This window comes from Peromyscus maniculatus, chromosome 4 (assembly GCF_049852395.1).
Source record: "Peromyscus maniculatus bairdii isolate BWxNUB_F1_BW_parent chromosome 4, HU_Pman_BW_mat_3.1, whole genome shotgun sequence".
In the NCBI taxonomy this organism is placed as follows: Eukaryota; Metazoa; Chordata; class Mammalia; order Rodentia; family Cricetidae; genus Peromyscus; species Peromyscus maniculatus.
Window position 1 is genome coordinate 9,593,864 of NC_134855.1, and position 24,391 is coordinate 9,618,254.

General features: G+C 54.5%; 1 protein-coding gene across 1 annotated transcript in view; it reads left to right on the forward strand.

Annotated features, from left to right (window-relative positions):
* The first annotated feature begins 538 nt into the window (after positions 1–538).
* Positions 539–24,391, forward strand: part of LOC121828595 (uncharacterized) — a 62,042-nt gene continuing 38,189 nt past the window's right edge. The window contains exon 1 of the mRNA XM_076568990.1: positions 539–3,293. The gene's annotated coding sequence lies outside the window, so the exon portion shown is untranslated. The remainder of the gene's footprint in view (positions 3,294–24,391) is intronic.

Below are 24,391 nucleotides of genomic sequence, written 5' to 3' on the forward strand. Positions count from 1 at the left end.
CAACCCATAACCCTGGTTCTGGGCCTGGGTGGTTGCAGGTTGGCCCTCCCACCAGCTCTCCCTTGTCCTCACCACCAGGGTGCGCTCTCCTGCACTGCCCTGGCTAGTTCACCCCTTACAGCATGAGCTGGAAGTGGGGTGGGGGTGGGGAGGTGGGGCCAGTTCTGCTTTTAGGTCCTCAGGGTGGGGTCTCCCAGACCTTCACCTTCAGGGCCAGCTCTACTGTGTTGCCCAGGTGTGGCATAGGGCCACTCTCCTGAGTGCTGCAGTGGATAAGGGGCAGGGCCAGCTCTCCGGCTTTTATGACCTCAGGGCCAGCTCTCTGGCCTGCCTTAGGCGTTGATGGGTGTGGGGGGATCTCTTTCCTGACTGTGCTGCCACAGGACAGGTGAGTAATGGGGACAGCTCTTCCATGCTTACGTTCTCGGGGCTGGCTCGCCCACACCTCTGCCAATGGGGCTGGCTCTCTTGTGCTGCCCAGGTGAGGTGCAAGGCCTGCTCTCCCAAGTGTTGCAGCTGGTGGCGGGTGACTGCTGTGGATATTGTTCTATATAAATAAAACACTGGTGGCCAGTGACGAGGCAGGAAGTAGGTGGGACAAGGAGAGAGGAGAATTCTGGGAAGCGGAAGGCTGAGGGGAGGGACACTGCAGCCACCGCCAGGAGAAGCAGCTTGTGAAGACGCTGGGAAGCCACCAGCCACGTGGCAAGGTATAGATTTATAAAAATGGGTTAATTTAAGATAAAAGAACAGTTAGCAAGAAGCCTGCCACGGCCATACAGTTTATAAGTGATATAAGCGTCTGAGTGATTATTTTATATGTGGATTGTGGGACTGCGGGGCTTGGGGAACCTGGAGAGAAGCTCTCCAGCTACAAATGGCGCCCAACGTGGGGCGAGTTTCCACCTTAAACCTGAGAATATTTAATAACCAATTCTAAACAGAGCCCAAACCAGGTTCCTGCTTCTTGTCTCATATGAGCACCTAGACGCCGCAAAACGCAGGTTTGTACACTGGCGGGTTCCTGGCGTGTACGTTTGACCGGCAGTATGGCGGGAATGAGGGGTCTGCCAGAGGCACATTATACTTTGTAGTAGATTTAGTCTTTACCAGTATTTAAAAAAAAAAAAAAAAAAAAAAAAAAAGGTTTCTGGGCTACATGCTGCTTTGATAAAAGCTTAGACCCACTATTTCTGAGACTTGATGACTCCCAGAGCTGGCGGAAAACGTACCACCGCCATGTTGGGAAGCTGAAGTGGGCGGAGCCAGCAGCCACAGCGCTGTTTCAGGCTCAGACGGATGCAGTTTAAAGCAATAGGCTCACAAAAAGACTGATTCAGATAACATCGTTTACAATGTGTGTAAAATATACGTAGGCTTGAAAGAGACAAAAAAATTAATGTAAAAAGCCACGTAAAGATGAATATTACTCAGACAATCTGGATTGTGTTGTCTTTGGGATTTTTAACTGCAAAAAAACAATTGATCAAAAAAGATATTGAATTAAACCAATATGCATATTTTAAAGGTAACTTGACTTCAAAATTTGGATTTAAGGATATGTTGCTTTGGAAAAGAAGTTCTGCTTTTGTTTCCACAGAAAGCCAGAGGCTGTGGATTTGTTCCAGATTAAGATACATCAGGTTTCAACAGCCAAGACCCCCTGAAAGGTCTCCGATGACACCATGGCCCAGATGATCCAGCATCCAGAGCGGTTTCAAGGCAACTGGTTCAAACAATACAGCCTCACGGACTACCCCATAGGTCTAAAATTTTCTTTGCATCCCCATAAGATACAGCGCCCCCCTCCAGCAGGAAGTAGTAAGAGATGCTACGCCCAAATTCCCAAATATACCAAGCTGTCTTTAGAGGTGGAATTGGCTCACTCCCCCTCTAAACCCAGACATATTGCTTTAAAAAAAAAAAATGGTTAGTCAATTCTTGTGTCCCAAATCAGAAGAGCCCTCTGGTGTGGGACAGAGAAAACCAATATTTTTATTTAAAACAGATTGATTATAAATGTGATCTCTTTCTAAAAAAGAAAAGGGGATATAATATAGATATATAGGAGGATATAGAGATGATAAGATAAAAGGATAGATTGATTAACCTACTTTTAAAGAACAACTTGTTTAAAATGTTTTACATTGGTATAGATTTTAGTTTATGTTTAAAATGTTTTACATTGGTATGGATTTTAGTTTATTGATACAAACTTGAAGTTAATATTGTTATACTGTGTATATATATATTTCTATTCTTGTTTGAGGTATTATGTTTATGTAACTCATTTAAAATTGTAATGGATAATTAAAAATAGATTAATAATTAGTCATCTATGATAATCATATCTGTAGCCATGTTAGTTAAGTTTTCTAGGTATACATAGATATATTTCAGAAAGATAGGTAATCTTCAAACACTTCATAGACCTAGAGAATATGGCATTTAAATAACTTAGAATTCTGTTGACGTAAGGCACAATTGCTCCTGGCTGCACCAATTGATCCCGAGAGAATGTTGGGCTTCTAAGACATTTCCATTTGGAAGTTTGTCTTTTTGGCACAAAATGGCCTACTGGGCAAAGAACTGCCCTTGCCTTGATGGCTGACAGTACAAATGCAATGCTGTCCTTTCTGGACAAGCGGGACACAAGGAAAGCGACCACTGTACTCTGCCAAGACGGGGTAAGATGGTCTTTCAGAATTCCTGCTTCTGAAAATGGTCTGTCAGATATTCTAGGCCTGTAGCCAATCTGAATGCACCAACAATGCTGAGAAACATTAGGTGACTGTCCAGGCTGCCAGCTGTCTTGGTCTACTCTTGCAAGACTCCCGAAGTTGCTTGCATCCGTCTACCATTTCTCAGGTACCATTATGTTCCTTCTCAGGTCTTTGATGTGGTTGAAAACTAGATAGTTGTAATTTCCTCAGTTATGATAAAAGATAAGTTAGATATAAAACCTTAAACTCACAAATATAAGATAGATAGGACATCTTCTTTAATATTGTAACTATAATTCTTCCTCGGTAATTGTTTTGTTATATATAATTTTACCATGTTAAAGTTAAAACCTTCCTTTTAAAAAAAAAAAAAAAAAGAAAAAAGGGCAAGTGCTGTGGATATTGTTCTATATAAATAAAACACTGGTGGCCAGTGACGAGGCAGGAAGTAGGTGGGACAAGGAGAGAGGAGAATTCTGGGAAGCGGAAGGCTGAGGGGAGGGACACTGCAGCCACCGCCAGGAGAAGCAGCTTGTGAAGACGCTGGGAAGCCACCAGCCACGTGGCAAGGTATAGATTTATAAAAATGGGTTAATTTAAGATAAAAGAACAGTTAGCAAGAAGCCTGCCACGGCCATACAGTTTATAAGTGATATAAGCGTCTGAGTGATTATTTTATATGTGGATTGTGGGACTGCGGGGCTTGGGGAACCTGGAGAGAAGCTCTCCAGCTACAGGTGACCTCAGGGCCAGCTCTCCCACCGACTCAGACGTTGGTGGGCAGGGGTGAGGAGCATCTCTCCTCCTTTCTTTAATTATTCTTGGTGCACATGCACGACTTGCTGAGTCCACTTAGTGTTCTTGTACGTGCTTGTGTTTATGGTTGACCATTTGGGATTGGATAACCAGTCAAGGGGCTCGAGCCTGGAGAATCTCCCTCTCTCGGCAGCCATCCATTGCCTGCAGCTCTTCACCCAGGGGTGGGGCCTTGAAAGACTCCCATCTCCTCTGTATGTGTGGGCAGCTCACTGGTGGGGCCATTATGAAGGTCTTGTTGAGGTGACATATTTTTGAGGTTTCATTGGTATGACGGCTTCCCTGTCATATATGGAAGACACAGTCTCATGGTAGATGGGCTGGTCCCTGCCTCTCACAATCTCTTTGCCCCTTCTTAAGTTTCCCCTGACTGTTAGCTGTAGGTGTTGTGCTGTAGATGTATCGGTTGGGGTTGGGCACCCCGTTTCCACTTGTTCTCTAGAGTTTGACTGTTGTTTTTGTTTTTTTCTTGAGACAGACTCACTGTGCAGCCCTGGCTGGCCTGGAGTTTGCTAAGTAGACCAGGCTGGCCTTGAACATACAAAGATCCTCTTGCCTACAAGAGCTTGGCTTAAAAACTCCCACCTCAACCAGCTTTTTCTTTTCTTCCTTCATTCCTCCTCCTCCTCCTCCTCTTTCTCCTCCTTTTAGACAAGGTCTCACACTGCAGCCCAAGCTGGACTGAACTCCCAGCAATGCTCCTGCCTCAGCCTCAGGAGTACTGGGTGAGGTCACTGGCAAGGAGCCACCGCACCTCACAAGGCAGTACAGATTTGTGGAGCATCTGCTAAGAGGCAGATGAGGAAATCAGAGTTCCCCAGAGACAAAAGGGCCCTGTCCAAGGTCAGGCAGCTAGCGTCGCATTTGAACCTAGAAACGCAGGTGGACGCCCTCCTCTAGACCCCCCCCCCTCCGGGTGGCATCGTCCCAGCTGTGCGGCCTGGCGGCCGGGGCCCTGACGTCAGGCAGGGCCAGCGGAGCCTGGTTCTGCACAAACACGTCGCGGGCCAGGGCTCCGGGGGCGGCGATGACTCAGGGCCCGAGGCCGCCGGGCGGGAAGCGGAAAGTTTTGAGCCTCTGACATCAGCGGCCGCGCAGGAAGGCGGCTCCGGGAAGGCGGCCTGGCGCGCGGCCCGCCCGAGGGCGCGGGGGTGGAGGGGACCGGGACGCAGGTGTCCCCGGCCCGGCCTCGGCCGTGGAGCCGCTCCACCCGCCCGCGCCGCACAGCGCTCCGGAGGCACCGCATCCATCCTGCTGCGTCCCTGCATTTTAATTACCGCCGCATTAATATTCATGAGCCGGGACTCGAGGGGGACCGCGGGCTGTCATCTCCTCGCCCGCCCGCGCACCCCCCGCGCCCCTCTTCCTCGCTGAGTCTTGGGCTCCATCCCCCCTCCCCCCTCGCGCGCCAACAGTTGGCGCTCAGCGGAGCAAGGGTGTGAGTGTGCGCAGGAGTGTGAGGGGCTGTGCGTGGAGCTGCAGTGTGGGTGTGCCTGTGTGCTGCAGGCAAGTGTGCCTGGATCTGTGCGGCCTGTGTGTGCTGTGCAGATGTGTCTGTGTGCACCAGCGCCTCGACTGTGGGAGTGTGACCCTATGCAGGGGTCAGGGTGCTGAGGCAGTGTGTCCAAAACCGGAGCTAGTGCATTGGGGCAGTTGTCCACACTCAGGGGGCAGGGGGCAATGGTGACTGGGGCGACACGTCTGCATGCGTGGCTGAGTATGCTGTCAGAGCATACCCAGTGCATGGATGTGTGTCGGAGACACGTGTCCATGTACACAGATGCGTGTGCTGTGGGCACGTGTTAACGTACGTGGATACGTGTGGGCATGTTTTTGTGTACACCAGTGTGTGATGTGGCCGTGTGTCTGAGTGCACAGTCGGAGTGTGTGCTTCTGGGCCATCCTGACGTCTGTACGCACTTGCAGAAGGGCCAAAGCTGCCCGCTTCAGCAGAGCGTGGCTGCGTGCACGCAAAACCATGGCCTATGGGGAGGCTGTGCCTTGTCCAAAGTCACTTGGCAGGTAAGTAGTGACACAATTGGGTTCGGCTCCACTTCTCGGACAGGTCCTTACCACAAGCTGTCCCATCGGACAGTTTCTGGTGCTGTCCCATCCGCAGATGGGGAAACTGAGGCAACTGGTCCAGGAAGTTTAAGGAGTGCAGCAGAAACGTCTGAACTTTAACCCCTGTCTATAACGGTACCCCTACAGGGCTGTCACAAGTGTCCTCATTTGTAGTCTGGGGTGACTGGAAACTCCTTGGGGGTGTCAGGCATCTCTTGAGGAAGATTCCCTCTTGAGGAAGCCTTCCATGGGAAGTCTTGTCTAGCTGTCCTGGTCTCTCTCCCTGTTTCCCCAGCCCCTCAGCCTGACTGCTGGAAGCCGACTATGCGCCAGGGCCTCACAGAGTGCATAGGTCAGGCCAGGGGTCAGTTACTCACTCACCTACTTACCCATCAATCCACCCACCCACCCATCCATCCATTCATTCACCCACCTACCCACCCATCTACCATCCATCGCCCATCTATCCTTGTACCATCCAGCCAGCCTTCTTTCCACCTCCCTCCCTCCCTCCCTCCCTCCCTCCCTCCCTCCCTCCCTCCCTCCCTCCCTCCCTTCCTTCACCATGAAGGGCCTCCTCTGCCTGTTCTTCTCACTCAGACATAGATCAAGCGAGTACTAGGACCCCTGTCTTCCCACAGCAAGGCTAACTCCCCTCATGTAAGGGAGGGGCATGGCAGACAGAACAAGGCCCAGAGAGGCTGAGTGCCTCAGCTGGGTCACACAGCCCTTTGAACAAAGCAGAATTCTGCCTGGGTGCCAAGTACCCTCAATTCAAATAGTTTTCAGGGAGAGGACACAAATGGGAGATTCCTCTTCCTCTAGGTAACCAAGGAGCTAACAAGACTCGTCCCTGAGAAGCCAGGTGGCCCCAAGTGGGCTAGTCACTGGAGCCAACAGTTTGCTCCCAGACAAACAGCTGTGCTGGGTGCTTCTGGGCAGCCTCGCGTCCGTCCACACTGTGGTTCTGGGCTCTTTGTCCTTGATGGACTGACTCCCCGGGGGAGAGGCCTGCCTTCCACTGGCTGCAGAGACAACGGCCTTTGTCATGACTCAGCGGCTTGGGGGTTGGAAGCCAGCTTTTGGAACATCTGGGGGTCCCTCCCCACCTCAGTACCACCGAGCCTGCCCAGCTAAATCTCCGAGGCTCACCCAAGCCTTTCCAGCTATGCCAAGGAGACTGGAAATTTCTACTCAGCAGCTTGGTCTGGCTTGATTTCCACTCTGCTTGGCAGGGGACGGGGGAGGGGCCAGGCTGCTGGGCTTCAGAACAGGCCCTGCATTCTTGGCGTTTCAGTCAAGGGTCACTGGGAGTGGGGCTTGTGGGGCCTGGTGAGTCTCAGTAATAAGGAACAAGCGGCCCTGGGCTGAAGGCTGGCCTCTGGTTAGGTCTCTGTGCTGTCTCCATCGGCTGGGCCCCTGGAAACTTAAATCGGGAGGCCAGACCTGTTACTAACCCGTTTCAGGCTAGCTGCAAGGCTCTAAGAGGGCTCCAGAAGGGCAGAGCCCCGGGCCTCTAAAAGGAAAGGCCACATGGCTATACAGAGATGGGTCTGGTTTATGACAGGCCAGAAGACCCTTCTCAGTTACTGGGCTGGGAGTGAGGTGGGAGAGGTGGGCTGGCTGGTCACCCCAAAGGAGAGGAGGGGTATGGAGCATGGTAGCTTGATGGGAATGCAAGCCCTACCTGATCCCTGCTGGTGCCCAGGAGAGACCTGTGCACAGAACCTTCCCAGAGGCTCGAAGGTTCTGGGTCCTGTCTGTTGCTGGCCCACTCAAGCGCCCTCCCTGGTAAATCTGAGATCTGAGCACTTCTCACCCACTCAGGCTGGCCCTTGGGTAGGCTTCAGCCACTGGCCAAGTCCCTCGGCTGTGCACTCCTGTGCCCAGAGACAATGGAGAAAAGGAAAAAAGAAGATTCTGGGTAGTGTCCCCAACGGTCAGCAGAAGGCAGGGTCTTCTGGGCCTTAAAGGGGGTCTACCCACCTCCCTCTCGAAGGCTGGAGGAAGCCATAGTGGCTAGGGAAGGACCAGCTAGGGAGTGGAGGGGACCAGGCGGGGACAGAAGAGACCACACTGAGGTGGAAGGTCGGCTCCAGCCGGTGCCACCGGGGGTGGAAGGGACAAGCTGGGACAGAAGAGTCGCATGTAGGGATCCAGACTTAGGGAAGGAACCAGCTGGGGGTGGGAGGAACCAGACGGACAAAAGACCGTACTAGGGTGGAGGGGACTAAGCTTGGGGTGGGAGGGACCACCAGCCAGGGGTGAAGGGGACCCGCAGGGAACCGAAGACCCTCCCGGGGGTGGAGAGGGCCGGCCCCACCCCCGCTCGGCAGGCCGGTCGCCCGGGGCGCTGCGAGCGGGCCAGAGCTTCAGCGGAAAGGAATGCCTGGCTCGGCGGGGGCGGCCGCGCCCGGGGCGGGCCTGGTTCGCGCGGCTCTCGGGGCCGCTGGCGCCGCCGCCCGGGCTCGCGCCGGATCGGGGCGCGCCTCGCAGCGGGGGTGCGCGCCGCCCCTCCCCCATAACTCAAAAGCTTGTCAGGCCGGTTCCAGACTCCTGGCGCCGGGCTCCGCTCCAGGAAAAAAAAAAAAAAAGGGAACGAGAAAAAGGAAAAAGCAAGTGAGGGATCGAGCCAGGCCCGCCGCGCGGAACCGGCGACCCACGCGCACAGCCCGCGCGCCCACCCTGGGGACAGGGCTTGCGACACTCGTCCATCTCTGCACGGCCCCATCAATCGTTCAGTGGCCCCGGCGGGGCGGGGGCTGGGGGGTTGCTGTGCAGCCCACCGCTCGGCGCTAGCTCCCTCCGGACCTCGTGGGTCGGAAGGCGTCCCCACGCCCGGGGTCCTGGTGTGAGAAAACTGCTTCGGGGCGGCCTCCAGAAGCACCGCGCGGGTAGCTGCGCAAGAGGGAGAGGCGGCTGCGGACCTCCCAGCTCGACTGCGGAGGGGACGGGGTGACCAGGGCGTGGGAAGAGCCCGCCGGGTGCCTTGCCTTTCTTCCCTCCCCTTCCGTCCTTCTGCCTGCAACTTCGCCTGTGGTAGAGAGCCGATTAGGAAGGGGTTAAGAGCAGCAATTTAGAGAGAAAGCTGAGTCCAAATCCCGGTTAGAGTCCTATTCTCCCCTGCTGTGTGGCCTTAGGCCAGGGGCTTGCCCTTTCCACTTCCTCTGGACGGGAGGAGTTGCTTGCATAGAGCTTGACACTGGACACCGTGGCGCCCTACCTTCCTTGGGGTTCTCAGTTTCCCTCTTCACCCCTCAACTGTGGTTCCTAAATAAGCTCAACCATCGGAGGGTCGTTCTCAAAGAGAAACCAACCCTGGGAGCCTCACTTCTGGCTGGGACCCTCCTTCAAAGGTCCATGCACTGGTAGTCAGGGAGTCTGCCCAGGCCAGTCAAAGTCTCCTGCTCCAGGTTCCACTCCGTCCCGTTGTCCCCTCCAGGCCATTCTCCCTGCTTTCGGTCTGGGTTCTAGAGCCAAGAAGGCCAGATGGCTCAGCGAGTCGGGGCAGGGCTTAGCTGGGTCTCTGGGGGACACAGTTGGGCTGCCCAGGATGCCCAGGATGCCCAGGAGGGCTTTTCTATCCAAGAAGCTGCAGCTAAGAAGGGCCGCCTGTCTCAGACTCAGGCTGTGCAAGGTTGGCCTGAGTACGGTCAGATCCGGGGCAGACCCAGGTTTGTGGGCCTCTTGAGTTCTAGGGGACCTACCAGGATAAGTGAGGGATTCTGCAGGCCCTGTGGGAAGGTCGTATCTGTAGGTGGATGACATATTGTCACCTCATCTTTTCCCTGAGACTGGTAGTCCAGTTTAAGTAATTCACTAGCCCCGGGGCTGGAGAGATGGGTCAGCGGTTAAGAGCACTGACTGCTCTTCCAGATGACTCGGGTTCAATTCCCAGCACCCACAGGGCAGCTCACAACTGTCTGTAACTCCAGCTCCAGGGGATCTGACACCTTCACACCAACGCACATAAAATAAAGTTAAATAAAAAGAAAGAAATTCACCAGCCCCAGGTCATTTAGAGGAAAAGGACAAAGCTGGAACTCAAGCCCACCTTTGACGCCCCAAGAAATGTGCTCAGTGGCCTCAGTACAAGGGGCACCTTCTGCTCGTCACCTAACCATGTCACATCTCATCTCAGCCTTTGCTACCAGAACAATCTGCAGGCCTACCTTCCAGGGCCTTTCATGTCCCAAAGGGCAAGCCAAGGAGGCCTTTGTTTGTGACCACATTGTTCCAGAGTTGCCTTTCTTTCTTTCTTTCTTTCTTTCTTTCTTTCTTTCTTTCTTTCTTTCTTTCTTTCTTTCTTTCTTCCTTCCTTCCTTCCTTCCTTCCTTCCTTCCTTCCTTCCTTTCTTTCTTTCTTTCTTTCTTTCTTTCTTTTTCTCTCTCTCTTTCTTTCTTTCTTTTAATCAAATTTATTTATTTATGTAGGTGCGCGTGCTCACGTGTACCATGACAGGTGTGTAGGGTCAGAGAGCGGCTTGAGGGAATCCATTCTCTCTTCTACCATGTGGGTTCCTGGAATCCAACTCCGGTTGTCTGCTTTGGCAGCAAGCATCCTTATCCTCTGAGCCATCTCGGCCTACTCCTCCCCCAACAGCCTTTCTAAGTTTTAGTTCCCACAACTGGAGCCCTTACATTCCAAAACACAGTTCCAGGCGGCCTCTGGGGACATGGGGACATGCGCCTGTGAGGTGGTGGTCCTTGGAGAACTGGGTCTCTGTTTGTGGTTCAGGATTCCAGCCCTGTCTGCAGGTACAGAGCTCAGCAGGCCAAGGGCTGGCCTGAAGGCCTGGGCCCCTGCCTTTCTCAGTCAGGCTCTCGGAGGGCGGGGCTAGGATCATCACACAGCAGCCCCTTGGGTGCTTGTCAAGCACAGAAGAGCTTGAGATCCCTTGAACCAGGTACCAGAAAGGACCCAGCCCTTCTCCAAAGGGCTTCCTAAATCAGCCCATCTAGCTGAGAGCTGAACTGCTCACTAAAGGACACCCTGAGGTCATCCACGTCTATGTGGCAAACTCGAGGCCATCCTGAGCTTAAAGAGACCATGCCCAGGACCTTGTTAAACCAGGCGTGGTGGCACCTGTCTGTAATCCCAGCACTCAGAAGACAGAAGCAGGAGGTCAAGGGCCCACAGAGGGAAGGAGAGGAGAGGGCCGTGAGCTGTTGGGAGAGCCAGCCTTCCTGCCCCCGCCCCCCATAGCAGCCCTCCCACGCTGCTGGGTGGGGAAGCCAGGCCTAACAACAAGATTCCCACTACTCTAATGTACTTGACTGACCAGACATCATCAGCCTTTGTCCTTTGTGCTGCTCCAGGGCTGATTCAGAGGAGGCCACTGGACCTCAGCATGCCCATCCATAGAATGGGGCCGTGAGAACACCTCTTCTGGGGCCAGTGGGAGGGGTCAGTGAAGTCTAGGGTGTGACCGGCTTTGCATGGGGCCCTGCACACGCAGCAAGCTGCTGTTATGGTTATTATTAGGAAGATAACCCTGGGCTGGGGGTCGGCACAGGCAGATGGGAGGCCAATTAGTCACTTAGAGCAGGGAGGTGCTGAGGGTGAAGCTCAATCGATACAGTATTGTCCAACATGCAGGAGGCCTGGGGTTGATCTGTGGTGCCAAATAAACCAGGCATGGTGACTCACGCCTGGGACCCGAGCACCTGGGGAGGGCAGAGACAGGAGCATCAGGCGTCCAAGGTCATCCTTGGCTACAACAGTGAGTTCCAGGGGACTTACGCATGAGTCTCAAAATGAGTAAAGAGGTAAACAGCCAACCCTGTGAAGGCCAGGCTGGAGGGAGGACTGTTGCTCTGATTTTCAGATGGGGATACTGAGGCCGGAGGAAGCAAAGTGACTTCAAGGATAGACCCTTCGTGGAGGATGGAGCAGGCGAATGATAACAGACTGCAGAGCCACAGAGCCTCTTCCTTCAGTGTCTTCCCCTGCCCAGCCTCAGGGAGGGCCACTGCCCCCACCCTGGGAGTGCCATTGTCCACAGTCCTCCAGTGACCGCCAGAGCTAGGCATTTCTATCCCAACCTCAAGAAACGTAGCTTTCATAGTGTGGAAGCTGCTGTGCAGGCAGCTGGGAGAGAAGAGCCAGCAAGAGTTGCATCACACGTACCATAATACTAACTCCCATGCACGGCGCTGACAGCTGTAACAGTGGTGCACCTGTTAGGGGGGTAACCATCGCTCTTAGCTTGGCTCTGAAGTCCACTCTGCAGGATACTGTGGACTAGACAAAGGCCCGTGGCTGGGGAGTCATGGGCACCAGGAGTAAACTTACTACTTTTGTTTTGCTAAATGAAATGTGTTATCCAACTGCCTCTAAATATTTGTATTTGCACTGATAGACTAGTGCAGCCTCAATCAAAGAAGCTTCCATCTGCAGAGACTTACGGCTGGTCAAGATGCTGAGAACAAGGGAGACTCATATTACCCCCACCAAGGCTCAGGGAACATCCCTTTCCACTGAGAGGGGGTGGGAAGTATGTAAGGACCAGATGATGGGGAGGAGGGTCTTAAAATACTGTCTTCTTTTGTTTTGTTTTTGTTTATTTGAGACAGGATCTCTCTATAAGACAGCCCTGGCTGTCCTGGGACTCACTATGTAGACCAGTCTGGCTTCAAACTCACAGAGATCTATCTGCCTCTGCCTTCTGAGTGCTAGGATCAAAGGTGTGCACCTGGCTTTTGAAATACTGTTTTAGAGAGACAATAAAATTCACTAATTCGTGGCGGCTTCAGTTGCCTGTATTGGGTCAGGGTAAGACTGAGCCTGAAGCATCCAGTCAGATGTGGGAGGCACTCATGGAGCCAAGGAACTCTTGGCAGGGATGGCTGTGGGGGAGAGGGGCGGGGAGGAAGTCAGTCTTCAGTGACTGAGCCACTGGGGGTAATAGTCCATTCCCCGGTGGATGGTTCCACACCCGTGCCACGTGGGTGGCCCTGGTCCAGCCCAATAGATCACAAAGTGAAAACAAAGACATAAAGAGTAGGGAATGGAGAGATGCCTCTGTGGTTAAGAGCACCGGTTGCTTTTCCAGAGGACCCGGGTTCGACTCCCAGCACCCACATGTTGGCTCACAACTGTCTGTAATTCCAGTCCAGGGCATCTAATACCCTCTTCTGGCCTCGGTGGGCGCTGCCTGCAAGTGGTGGGCACAGACATCCAAGCAGGGAAAACACACATACACATCAAATAAAAATAAATGCAACTATTTATAAAAACTGGATTGCTTGTTTAAAAAAGAAACATGAAAAGTGAGGGGGGACTTGGTGGGATGATGGGGAGGTTGGGGGGGGCTGAAGGGAAATCAGAAAGAGTAAGAGCATGAGGGGTACCAGAATATACACGTATGAAACTGTCAACGAATAAATTAATTAAAAAATCAGACACACAGGGCTCTCCATCTAGGCTCTGCAGCAAATTTAGGCAGGAGGCTCCACAGCAGCCTCATCCAAGCCTCTCCTCCCCCGGGGTCTCTGGAGCCCCAGTCCAGGGGGAGATGTGTTTGCAGAAGGACTTGATGTGTTTGCTTTGGGCAAATCTTTGCCTTTCTCAGCTGCTGTTCTGGTGAGAAAAGATCTTCCAGGCCAGGCAGCAGGAGGGGGAAGCAGGGCTGGGCCTGGCTGGCTGGGCTTTTCCACAGCGCTCTGTCACCAGCTCCCCAGAGCCAGCACTCTGCCCTGTTCCAGTAGCAGAGCAGTTGGTCAGGGATCCAGGAAGGGTCCCAGTGGGGAGAAATTGATTTAGCGGTCATTGCTCTCAAGACAGAGGAGCATCTGGTCTAGATGGTCTGAACCAGAGATGGTAGCACTAAAGAGGTGGAGCAGCCCTATGGGCAGTGAGTGCCCAGTCGGGAAGATAATCAAAGGCAAGGTAGGGTGGGGGTGATGTGTGTGGAATACAGAGCTGTCTCTTAGGAAAAGAACTGAGAACTAGTTTTAATCTTATTTTGAATCTTATTTTTTTTAATTAAGTGGTGTGTATGTATGTGTCTATGTGTTGTTATGTGCATATGAGTGCAGGTGCCCTCAGTGGCCAGAAGAGGGCGCTGGGTCCCCCTGGAGCAGATGCTACAGGCTGTTGTGAGGTGCCTGAGGTGGTGCTGAGAATGGAACTCAGGTCCTCTGCAAGAGAAGTGTGGGTGCTTAACCACTGGGCCACTCCAGATCCGGATCTTTCAAGTTTTTCTTTTGCAGTGCCGGGGATGGACCCTGCAGCTCCGTGTGTGCTAGCCAGGGATTCTGCAAAGCCACTGTGAAGCCAAGAGAGAGTCCTCCTTTAGTTTCTGGGACACTTCAGTCTCTGTCACCTAGCTCTGAAGCATCCCACCAGGGTTAAAGGCCCCTGACTGCCCATGCAGTGTGAGGTCTTATAGGAAGTCTAGAAAAGGTACTGGGACACAGGGGTGGGGCAGAACCAAGGAGAAGCATATGGCTCCTATGGAAAGGCTGCTGCTTCTGCTCCTGAGGGCTATAGAGCCACAGAACCCAGACAGGGGACAAGGGAGTGTCCTCATTTACACCAGGAAAGCAGGCATCTGGATGAAGACGCATCACTGGGTCATCGGCAAGCCCTCCTCCCGTCCTTCCCCTGTGTCCCTCTGTCTTAGAATTTCTATTGCTATGATTAAACACCGCAAACCAACAGACACTTGGAGAGAAGGCGTTTGTTTCAGCTTTCAGTCCCAGATAACAGTCCGTCACCGAAGGAAGTCAGGGCAGGAACTCAAGGCAGGAACCTGGAGACAGGAACTGAAGCAGAGGCCATGGAGGGATGCTGCTTACTGACTTGTCCCTCATGGCTTACTCAGCCTGCTTTCTTGTGACATCGAGGACCACCTGCCCAGTGATGGCACCACCCACAGTGAGCTGGGTACTCCCCCAACAGTCATCAATCAAGAAAATGCCCTACAGTCTTGCCCACAGGCCAATCCTATGGAGACATTTTCTCAATTAAAATTCCTTCTTCCCAGATGACCCTGGCTTGTGTCAAGTTGACATAAAATCTAGTCAGGACATGCCTCCCACCCCATGTTCCACTTCTCCAAGTGTGTGTGTGTGTGTGTGTGTGTGTGTGTGTGTGTGTGTGTGTGTGTGTTTAATAGTAGCAGAATACCAAGAAAATTTTGCTGGGCGGTGGTGGCACACACCTTTAATCCCAGCACTCAGAAGGCAGAGGCCAACCTGGGCTACAGAGTGAGTTCCAGGAAAGGCGCAAAGCTACACAGAGAAACCCTGTCTCGAAAAACCAAGAAAAGAAAAGAAAGAAAGGAAGGAAGGAAGGAAAGAAGGAAGGAAGGAAGGAAGGAAGGAAGGAAGGAAGGAAGGAAGGAAGGAAGGAAAAAAGAAAGGAAGAAAGAAAGAAAGAAAATTTTGTTAAAGGACTATAAAGGTCCACCATGTGATGAGCCACTGGCCAGGTGATGTGGTCCTCGAGTGCTTTTTCACCTACAGGACAATTAGGCCACCTGCCCTACTGACTTCCAGGAAAAGGATGAGGGTTAAAGGTCATGAGGACTGGGATGGCATTTTATAAACAGGTAGGCATTCGTTAGCATGGTCATCTTGGAATTCTGGCCACAGACATTAGAAGAGGACCTGCTCCTCACAGCAGGGACACCTAATGACATCTAGGACTCAGAAGTCACCAGTTCTTCCAGGCTCAGAGCCTCCCTGGGACAGCCCCAGACACGGGCTGAAATAATTACCCATCAACCTGAAATCACCGGGGCCAGTGTACAAGCTGTGGGCAGTGTCAGTCATCATTCAGACCAGTGGCATGCATGCATGCATGCATCTGTCTGTCTGTCTGTCTGTCTATGGTGTCATGTAGCTCAGGCTAGCCTGAACTCCTTGTCCTCTTGCCCTCATCTCTGAGCACTGGTTCTGGACTACGGCCATCTTTGGTCTCCCCATTCGCCTGCTATCCTTTCTGAACCTTGGGGACTGGGTTTAGAGGCTGGCCCAGAACCCTTGGCAGAACCCAAGGACAGTGGCCCCAGGAGAGGACTGATTTTTGCCTCTCAGAGGCTTTCCTTGTGATGACTGTCGGGGAACGGGGCCCCAGGGCCTGGACTCCTTTCGTATACACCATGCCTCTGTGCACAGGGACAAAGAGGGTTAACACCTCTCCTCTGTTCTTTCCTGTGCATGCTGGAGGGAGTCAAGCAGAGCTTCAAGTCCCCTAAAGTCATCAGTGGCTCCTTTCCTTTTAAAGGCAAGCTGGAGAGCGCTGAAGTCATCACCTGTGTTCCATTGGTCAGCTATGATCACATGACTACCCCTAGTTGCAAGGGAGGCTGGGACATGTAGTACTTAGCTTGGCAGCCAGGCACCTCATTGGAACTGGGAGCTCTAATCTGTATTACCAAAGGTAAAATGTTAGAAAGGACACTGGGCAGGAGGTGGACAGGTTCAGATGACGGTGCAGCATAGGCTGAGGTCACTGCGTTACAGCTGAGTCCTTCCTGTTGTTGGAGGAGATGGAGTCTCTAGGCCTGAGCCTGGGATGGCTCTGGTAGCTTTGTAAGGGGCACTATCTCATGCCTTGCACCCTCTAGATGACAAAGAGACCACTTAGAGGACACAGTTACAGTGTTAGTGCCTCAGGACACACTGCCCTTGCAGAGAAATCCACAGACCCCCAATCTCATTCAAAGAAAAACAGGACAGAGATTTTAAGGACCTCACAGTCCTGCCATCCCTGCTGTCCTAGGGGACACCTGTGCCCGCCAGCAACTAGGGCTCTCCAAGGCTGATCTGAAGCCCAGGCAGGTGTCTCCCTCCTAAACACTCCAGTCTGGACCCAAGGCCACTCCCAACCCACAAAGAACAGGCGGGGAGCGAAGGACAGAGCGGAGCAGGCTCACCTAGCACGGAGTGGCTCTCCATACCGTAGACACTGGACTCAAGGTCAGGGGCCCGGTCCCCACAACAGATGGACCCTCATCTTCACAGCGTCTGAGCCTGTGTCTGGGCCCAGTTAGAACGAGAGTGGCATCCAGTTTGGTCTGAGTCTCCATCCACTGTAGTCAATAGCCCAGGCCAGGAGGGAGCCACCAACTTCTCCATGGAGGTTGACGACAGTTGTTTTTCTCTCATTCATTCCTCAGACTTAGACTTTCTGCCTTCTGTACACAACTCCCTGCTGGGGACACCCTTCCAGACAGCAGTATACATTTTAAACCTTTGTTGGTCCCCCTCAAAGCACCAGGTCCCCATGGCCCTCTGAACTCCAGCATCCCCCTGCCAGCCATGTCTGAGTGGCATTCGCATAGACAGGAATGACGATTTCTTCTTTCATTGCTGTAGACACAATGCCCAGACCTGGGATGTAGCACCCTGAAGATTCCTGGCAGGAGCTGGGAGAATGAAATGAGTGGGAGAATGAATGATTGGCAGGTGAATGAATGAACTCCTCCATCAGCCTACGAATGTGTGCTTAAGTAAAGTTTATGAACTTAGATGCAGGTGGGGATCCCACCTCTGTGGTTTACTGGCTGGGTCACCCAGAGTGACACTGTCTTCTTGAGCTCCGGCTTCCTCCCCTCATAGATTGGGATTAACAGCACCTCATAGGAGACAATACGATTTCAGGGTGTGGAGCCGACTCTGACATCTGGCTCCTGTGATACTGGCTTTCCTGGAGTATCACATGGGGCTCATTCCACAACCCAGTGTCAAAATCCTCCAGGCTGGCTGTCTTAAGGGCAGAAATAGCTGACAGAAATTTTTACTGGACCAGTGAGATGGTTCAGCAAATGAATGTGCTCACTGCCAAGCCTGATGGCCTGAGTTCTATCCCTGGGACCCACATGGTGGAAGGACAGAACCAGCTCCTGCAAGTTGTCCTCTGACCTCCATGCATGCATACATAAATGAAAATTTAAAATTTCCATCCGTTCATTTATCCCCTTCCTCATTCATTCTCGACCAATGATGAGCTGCCAATTTTTTTCCTGCATGTTCTTGGTGCCAGCCTCACCTGGATGCCAGTGGAGGTGGAAAGGAGAGTCCTGGGCAAAACTGAAGCCACCTCTGTGCAGAGGGAAGTGGTCGAGACCCTCTGCCAGCCAGCAACCTGTGGCTCAGCTGGCCTCCCTGTCCACCATGTTATTTCTTCCCTTGCATCTTTCCGTGGAAGCCATGTTCCCCGTGTGCTCCCTTCCATCCCCTTGCCAGCAACTCGTGGGATTCTCTGGACCATTGGTGACTGACTGGGTAAGCCCAGCTTCTGGGATGTGAGAGGTGAGGAACGCTGGTGAAGGCTTCTGGCGGCAGCAGAGCTTGGCAGAAGGTGCTGTGCGGAAGGCGCCTGAAGGAGAGGACAGAGCGCGAAGGAAACTCAGCTGCATGGCGGACCCTCGTGCCGCAGAGCAATAGTCTTTGTGTGTGTGTGCGTGTGTGTGTGTGTATGTGTGTGTGTGTGCGCATGCGTGCGTGAGTGTGCGCGCGCGCGTGTGTGTGTGTGTGTGTGTGTGTGTGTGTGTGTGTGTGTAGATGTGCACGTGGGCAAGTGTGTCATGGCCTGTGTGTGGAGGTCAGAGGACAGCTCTCAGGAGTTGCTTCTCTCTTGGCAGCAATCCCCTTAACTGCCTGAGCCATCTTGCTGGCCCCGCACTCACCCACTCTGAGGGCAACTGTACAACTGTACAACTGTACAACTGTACAACTGTACAACTCAGCCGGGCCTGGAAGACCCTGCCTCTGCGCTAGTGGCACTGGGATTCTAACACTCAACCCTGGGGACACGTTGAAGCAATGTCCCTAGAACCTTCTGACCATGTCCCCACACTGCCCCCTTCACCATGGAAACCAGCACAGGTGTGCTCCTTGCTGGGGCTGCAGCTCCAGCAGCTTCGGTGTGTCATTTTCAATCTGTGTGGCATCCTTGCCGATCCCAAGACCCCACCCCCAGGTCCACTTCACACGGGGACTGCTGAGCGGAGACATCTGGTTAGGTTTACCCTAGGAAGAGTCTCTGTCTTACCACCTCGGTTCGACAGTAGCAGCCATGTCTTGGGCTTACCCAGTATGCATTGCAGCTTAGTAGTGCCCCATGTTGTGGACAGAGAAACAGCGCAGAGTCCAAGCCCAGGCCTCGGCTTCTGGGAAACACAGAGGTCTGGGAACGTCACAGTCAAGGCTCTGAGGCCTTGGAATCCACTGGCCCACAGGAGCAGAGAAGAAGGGGGGGGGCACACCACAGGGCAGGGGGGGCCATGCTGCCCCCTGTAGTTCCAGGCGTCGACACAGGCGTCCACTGTAGAAGAGCCTACTCCCCAGTCCAGAGTTCTTCCCTGCCTCCCTATTCCTACTCACAGGAAAGAGTGCATGGCCGAACCAGGCATGTGCATGGGCCTGTGGCCATCTCACACAAGCAGAGAGCACCACGCCTGCACCATACAAAACATGTGTACTCCCGGCTCACCAACACACCTGCGCAGCCCACAGGGGCACATACACATAGGCAAGCAGGCACGGATGCTCATATACTCCTGTATAACGCACGTGGGTATGTGTACATACACTCAGCCATATGTGCTGCATGCATGTAATATGGATGACACACAGATACCTGTGTTTTAGTACACACACATGTGCACACAAACATGGTACAAGTATGCATACAGCACTGCCCACACGTACTCCTAAACATTAAATATGGGTGCACATGCATGTGCACGCGCGCGCACACACACACACACACACACACATACACACACACACACACACACACACACCCTGCAGAGTGGGGGTCTGCACTGCTTGCACATACAGGATGTTGTGCATAGGCTGCAGACATATACACACACTTGCCCTGAGGTGGGTGGCCACAGGCACTTCTGATGGATCATAGAGCACCCTCCCTCCCACTTCTTGTGGGGACAACAGGAAGTTGTTGTAGGTCCTTGGGGAGCTTCCAAAGGCAGTGATGATGGGGATAATGGGCCTGGCTGGCCTCCCTTGACCCACCAAGAGAAGCAGATTCCTGGGCAGGGTGCCTGGGTCGGCGACAGTTCCAAATCCAAGGCTTGGGAAGGGGTAGAGTTGGTGGTGACAGCAGGTGACTTTGACAGGGGGCTCGGGGTCATAACCGAGACTCCACAGCCCCTGAACTTCATGCCCTGGGTCTCCCCGGCTGCACTAGGGAGGGTGAGCAGAAAGTACGGAGAGAGGTGGTGAGGTTGTACTGGGGTGTCGTAGGAGGTGGAGAGGAGAGAGCCAGCGAGACCTGCTGTGACTGGGCGAATGGATGCTGGGGGCTGGAGAGCAGGAGCAAGGGCCTGATAAGGGGGGAAGCAGGCTGCTGGGGCAGCCACAGGACTGCTTTGTATGGTGCATTCAGCTCCAGGGTCCAGGCGCCAACCAGGCTGGACCTCTGACTGGTGGGTTGTTTTGCTCAGCTCTCTGGCCCTTGAGTCCATCCCCTGTCTCTGGCCATTTACAAGAGGATGAGTCTTAGGGAGGGAGGGTGGCCGGAGAAGCCCACAGCTGGGGCCCGCGCCCCCTCCGCTCTGCTGTACCCACCCTGGAAGGGGCTGTCCAGGCTGCACTCCTCGGCTAGCTGCTGCTGCTGCTCCCAGGCCCAGGTCTTCTGCTCCAGGGCTGCCAGGTATCTACCCCGAACCTCCGCCAACCAAAGTCCCTTCACTTCCGCCCAGGACAGGAAAACACTAAGGACATGCACCAGCACCTCTGAAGGCCAGGATGCCGAGACAGCATCCCTGACCGCCTCTCCTCCCGAGTCTAGTCTGGAGCTGGCCACATCCTTGCTACCCTCTTCCCGCCCCACCCATGCATCCAGTCAAACCCACGGTCCAAATCCTTTCTATCCATTCACTCTGCTTGCTGCCAACCCATGCCAGCCTCCTCTGTGGAGCCTTCCCGATAGATAATCTCTCTGCTTCCACCTCTGCTCCCGCAGTCACTTTTCCTCACGACAGCCAGAGAGATCCTTCTAGAAAGTGCTTCTGAGTGTACCACTGCCCCTGCCTAAAACCTTCCATGGCGCCCATGTCTCAGTAGGACACTGGAAATAACATGCCTGCAAGCCAGAGTGGCCAGCCCTCGCCGATTTTCGCCTCCCATAACTCTCCGCTTCCGAAACAACCCCCTTTCAATTACCTGCTTTTCCTCTCCTGTCGTCCCAGCCTGGACCCTTGCACAAGCTGTGTGGATGTCTGTCTCCAGGGCACCGGGGACCTTCAGCTGGGGGCCTCAGCCTAGACCTTTCCTGATGCCTTTCCTAGCCATGTGCCCCGATAGGCTGGCTCAGCAGTCGCCTCCCAACTCAATACCTGCCATCCCAGGCCCTCTGCTGCCCTGGCTCCCCTCCCAGAGCACCGCCTTGCTTGGGAAGGGTGCTTAGAAGAGCGTTATGGGCCGGATAGTCAGAGCTCTCCTCGGTTGGATCTCTATTTAGCTCTTCTAACTGCAAACCTGGATGCTGTGTGAGCCCTGGGGCAAAGAATAGGGAAGGATTCTCAGCCTGGCCCCGCCCTAGGGAGTCTCTGTATTTGTCTCATTCCCTGTCTGAGACCTGAGCTGGGGACTGACTCAGCCCCTCCCTTGAGGTAATGTCTGTGCATCCCTCCTTGATGGTTCTGCGCAGGAAAGAGGTCCGGGGCTTCTGATGGCTTCCTTCACTACCAGTCACATGCTCAAGTGAGCAGAGGCTAAGAGCCCATCTGGCATGACTGAGGAGAACATCAGCAAGAAGAGCCCGTTCCAGCTCAGGAAGGAAAGAAATGGCCCCCTGCTTGCTTTGAACTGGACTGGTAGCTTGGGTCGGAAGCCCAGATCATCTTCGACCTGCTGAAGGCCACCTGGACCCCAGCTGCCAGCTGAAGCAGCTTAGTCTCTCTCTCCTGGGGAGGCCGTCCCTAGATAGCTCTGGGCACTTGGTCTGTGCCAGGTTCAGAGGCTGGGAGCTGGGGTTGGGGGCAACCGCTCCTAGAGCCCCAGACAGCTGGGCAAGGTCTCAAAGTCCAAAGATAGGTGTGGGGATTACAACCGGGACCGGAGACCATCCTAGGTTCCCACCCATGAGCTCTGATGTCAGTCCCAAGAAGAAATACGATCCCATTGACCAGACAAGGACTCTGCGGCCCAGGAGAGGCAAGCAGCCGTGGGGATAGCAGGGCTGACAGAGACACCTGCAAACCACACCCAAGGGTGCTGCAGGGGCCGCAGGAGGAAGCTTGCGGGTGTTTCTCTCACTGATTGCAGTTCAGATGCCAGGACCTTTCCTGCGGATTCTGGAAGATCCCAAACTTACCCCAGCTACTGGTCCTTTGCACATGCTAGGTCCTCTCTTCCCTCTGCCTGACTCTACAGGCAGAGGATGAAATGCTGCTTCTCCCTCATCCATCCAGGAGGCAACCAGCCCAGCACAGTGGGATTCCCTGAGCTCTCTGTGGTCCCTCTCAGGCCCCCAGCATCCCCAGGGTGCCACTGAACTGCTTTCTGCTCTCACAGACTGAGGAGCATTTTCTAGAGTGTTAGAGAAATCTGAGCAAGCAGGCTACTCTCTGTGTCCTGCTCCTGTAGCTCCCTGAGCTGGTGGGTATAGCCTGCGCTGTTCCCAGGGTTTGTACTCTGTCAACAGCGCTACTGTGAGCATCCGTGTCCCTTTCTTTGTGTAGACATTGGCTTGCCTCCCTCTGACATGCATGACTAGGAGTGGAATGGTAGGGTAAGTGTGTGTGTGTATGTGTGTGTGTGTGTGTGTGTGTGTGTGTGTGTGTGTGTCTAATTTGTATGTATGATGCTGAGATTTGAACCCAGGGCTCACTCCATGCTAAGCAAATGCTCTACCCCTGAAGCTGCACTCCCCAGTCGGTCTTTGTTTAGCATTTGAAAAAAATGTCAACCCTGTGGCTCTGTCACTTCGCGGGACCAGGTAGTGTGCAGTCAAGGCTAGGGATTGGAACCCACGCCTACCCCACCCAAGGACCTTCTTCCCTTCCTGCCAAGGCTGGACCCCTGCTAACCCGGTCTCATCTGGCCTTGCTCTTCTGGCTGCTAGCTGGAGAGGAGCCAAGGACGACCCGGGTCTGGCTTTCTCTGTAGCCTAGAGGGCTTTCTCCAGGGCTCCCTGGGGTTTGGAGGGAGACTCAGGCAACAGGGTGGGTCTGTAAGTCTCCAGAGCAGTAGGCTAGCCCCTGCGCACCTGCCTCCAGCTGGGTCTCCCTGGTAATGACAGAAGCTGAGAGGGATGGAGGGGTGCTGGGGTCTCCTTGGGTACTGGGCTAAAGCTGGTGCGGGGTGGGTGGGCGCACACAAGGGGAGGCAGTTGCTCTCGCGCGACTCAGAGGAGAAAGGAGGCGCCGGCAGAACCCCGGCGGAGGGTGGCTACCTCCTACACCGAGCCCGGGGGACCGAGACCAGGAGCAGAGACTCTCCCCTCGCAGCCCCGGGAGGGGCGCGGACGCCTCATTAAAACCGCAACCCGGAGCCGGGCCGCAGCGCGCAGAGCCGGGCTGCAGGCGGCCTCCCGCGCACCGGGGCCCGCGCCGGCTCCAGCCGCCCGCGGCCGACCTCGCGCGTCCTCAAAGCCAGCCTGTCCCACTTCCCCCGCCGGTTGCTACAGCAACTGAGCTCTGAGTAATCAGCTGCACCGTGACCTTTCTTCCCCCGGAGAGAGAGAGGGAGGGAGGAAGAGAGAGAAAGAGGGAGGGAGGGGAGGAGGGAGCTGGAGGGAGGATGGAGAGAGGGAGGGAGGGAGAGGAGGGATGAGAGAAGATGGAGGGGGGAGGGATGGGAGAGGATGGAGGGAGGATGGAGAGAAGCAGAGGGAGGAGGGAGGAGAGGATGGAGGGAGGGGGAAGAATGTTGGAGAGAAGCGGAGAGGGGGGAGGGAGGGAGGGAGGAGGAGGAGCCGGCGAGGCTGCGCGGCGGTCAGAGCTGTAAAGACACCGCAGCTGGGGTCTGGGGGCCGTGTGGGGAGGGGCTGGCAGCCAGAAGGCAGGAGAGAGGTGGGGGGAGCTGGCAGCACTGTGGTGGAGGAGGGGGAGCCGGGAACCGACCGGGACAGATTCCTGCCCTGCCCCTCCTCACCCCCCACCCGGGGCGGTGAGGGGACTGAGAAAGGCTGGCAGGACCCCTCTCCCACAGGCCAGACCTCCCATTTCCCGGGTGGGACAGATGAGGCCAAGCCCCCCCCCTCACGGGGGTGGGGGGTGGGGGTGCAGTCCTAGGAGCTCTCAGCACACCCCTCCCGCCTGCCCTCTGGCCTCAGTTTCTCTGGTGGTGGATACGACACCCCAGGACACCGACTCCCCAGGACACCAAGCAGGCTGCCTAGCCTCGCCCCAGGTAGAGAGAACCTGGCAGCCTTTCCTTTCACACCAGATATTGACTTGAATTCTCTGAAGGAAGAGGGGGGGGGGGGATGAGAGGGCTGGAGATGAAGAGGTGGGGAAGGGTGGACAGCCGCAGCGCCCACCAGGGTCTGGAGTGCCAGGGACACAACCCAGCCACGACTCCCTGAGACATGGCAGGGAACCTTCCCTGGTCCCCAGAACTCATCCCCGCTCCTCTTCGGCAGGCTGCCCTGGGGTTGGTGCCAGCACCAGGCCTGTCACCCACAGGCCCTGGGGACCTGCCAGCCGCCTGTTTACCAGACACGCCAGCCCCCAGTCACAGCCGGGCCTCGGAGCGGGGAGTGGGGGAGGGGTGACAGATGGCGGAGGTGCCATTCTAACCAGTCGGAGGCAGTTGAGGAACAAGAGAAAGCCCTCCAGGACTTGGGGGAGTGTGGAACCCTCT